Raw genomic sequence first — 2,373 nt, 5'->3', positions numbered from 1 at the left:
ACTGTTCAAAAGTCTGTGGTCAGTAAGATTTTAGTTTTTTTGAAAGAAATTGATACTTTTGGTCAGTCAGAATGAATTAAATTGATCAAAAATGACATTAAAGACTTTTACAGTGTTACAAAAGATTTCTATTTCAAATAAATTCTGTTATTTATTTATTTTTGTAACTTTTTATTCATCAAAGAATCCTGAAATTTAAAAAAAAAATGTAGCACGGTTTCCACAAAAATATTAAGCAGCACACCTGTTTTCAACATTGATAATAAGAAATGTATCTCGAACAGCAAATCAGCATATTAGAATCATTTCCAAAGGATCATATTTTTACTGTATTTTTGATCAAATAAATGCAGCCTTGGAGAGTATAAGAGACAAAAGTTCTTATCGACCCCAAACTTTTAAATAGAAGTGTACATCTGTAGTAGATTGTAATAGTTCTGACTCACATACTGTATTTAAATCACAATCTTTATTGGACTCTCACTCTATTTTCTTTTCACTCTAGAAAACTATTCATACCATGGTTAATCCACCTTACATCTATGCACTTTTTTGTGACACTAATATAGGTATCGTACTAATATACTAATATAGTATATATACTACTACTAATACTACTAGTATACTACTAGGTACTAATATAGGTTCTTTCTTATTTTATCTATTGCTAAAAATTAATTAATTGTAAATAATATAATTCATTAATATGTACAAATGCTGTATATGTGTCATAGTTCACATTAACTATTGTGTTAATTATTGTTAATGTATACAGCCCTATTGTAAAGTGTAACCTACTTTTAATACCTTTGAGTGTGTTTTATTTTTATTTTTTTTGTAGTTGATTTTCTGGCAAAGTACTGCATCCTCAGTCAGGAGAAGCTGTCAGTGTACAAAAGGGCTTTTGAGGCCGTGAGTAAAAGAAAATTCCACAATTTCCTCATAAAAAAGAACGGTTTTGTTCATTTTCATATGTTGGTAATGACAGTAATCACTTAACTGTCATTGACTCTGACTGTACTACTTTGTGCCTGCAGGCTGATAGAGATGGAGATGGTTATCTGAGCTGTCTCCAAGTGCTGCTGGCACTGAAAGAGATCATTCCCCCAGAACTTCTGACTGAAGAAGAGGAAATATATGTGTACAGGGTAAACGCTGCCTTCACAGAAAAATATATGATCTGCCCGTCTCTCTTTTTTATCACAATGCCTGGAGGCAATTCACTAAGAATGATTTGTGCCCGCTGAAAGTGGCGTTTATTTGCATGTACTGTCTGTGTTGTTTTAGCACCCGATTCACTAAAGGAATCATGCAAATTAGGTAACAGCGCAAACGCACTCAAAAAAATCTGTGTCGAACACAATTTTGTCCAGTGGAATTGCAGGGCCGAGTAAATACGATTCATCTGCATATAAACCTGGTTTTAGGACTTTTCTGCATCGTTTGATCATTTTGATTTAATGAATTATACTGCCATGAATGGTAGAATTTATGCTTGTATTTATCTTTAAAAAATATAGCCTATATAAATAATAAAAATTACAACTGATTTATTTATTAATTAGCTGATTATTAATTATTACATTCATTATTTGTTGTTATTGTTATTATTATATGTTTTATATATTATTGTATAATGTCTAAATTTAAAGATGTATTTACTTGTTTAAATATGTATATGATCTATTCTCAGATTCTGGAGCTGGTTGATTTCAGAGTGACAGAAGGCCTTACGGATCTGCGCCTGTTTGCTGTAGTGGCCAGTTTGGCCCAGAAAATAGTCACACTAGAGTGAGTCAGCAGGCCAAGTATTTAACATACACAATAGCAATAGAAGAGGAGTCACTGACCTTCTATAAATATTCAGGGCCAGTTCATGAATGTTTGTGTGTGTAGGACCGAAAATTTGTATATCCTTTTGTAGCATCTGTACCATTCGATTGTACAAAAATACAAGGGCATGCGCTTGCACACCAGAGACATGCGATTGGAGGGTAACCCATGACAGCCTGGGCGGTCGTGTGTAGTCTTGAAGTCCATTACTGTGATGAGGTTTTGGGGGCATTTGGCTGTGATGCTACATTACAGCCCATATGCCAGAGATTCCCACACACAGGCTCTTTCATTCCTGCTCACTTTTTTAGGATCTTTAACAGCTTCCACTCAACGCAGGGGCCCATTCTGGGTTTCCTGGGTTATGTGTGCGAGGGGATTTGGGGTCACGCCTCTTTGCTGATTTACGGCATTGCTCTTTGAGTGTGTGAGTGATGCTTTTTCCCTGCATTAGTGGACAAATGAAACTAAAAGGAACAAGGGTGTTTCTTTGGAATGGACACAATAGGGACATTTATGTGCTTTAACCTTTTCCATCAA

The 2,373-nt window shown here is 34.6% G+C and overlaps 1 long non-coding RNA gene across 1 annotated transcript; it reads left to right on the top strand.

Annotated features, from left to right (window-relative positions):
* The first annotated feature begins 782 nt into the window (after positions 1–782).
* On the top strand, positions 783–1,785 carry LOC107744951 (uncharacterized). Its single transcript, XR_001640544.1, has 3 exons — positions 783–912; positions 1,038–1,148; positions 1,694–1,785. It is a non-coding gene; the product is annotated as an uncharacterized LOC107744951 (long non-coding RNA).
* Positions 1,786–2,373: the final 588 nt, after the last annotated feature.

Source organism: Sinocyclocheilus rhinocerous, unplaced genomic scaffold (genome assembly GCF_001515625.1).
Source record: "Sinocyclocheilus rhinocerous isolate Xijiao unplaced genomic scaffold, SAMN03320098_v1.1 scaffold258, whole genome shotgun sequence".
NCBI lineage: Eukaryota > Metazoa > Chordata > Actinopteri > Cypriniformes > Cyprinidae > Sinocyclocheilus > Sinocyclocheilus rhinocerous.
Note: the sequence above shows the minus strand (reverse complement) of the source record. Positions and strands in the feature narration are given on the sequence as shown.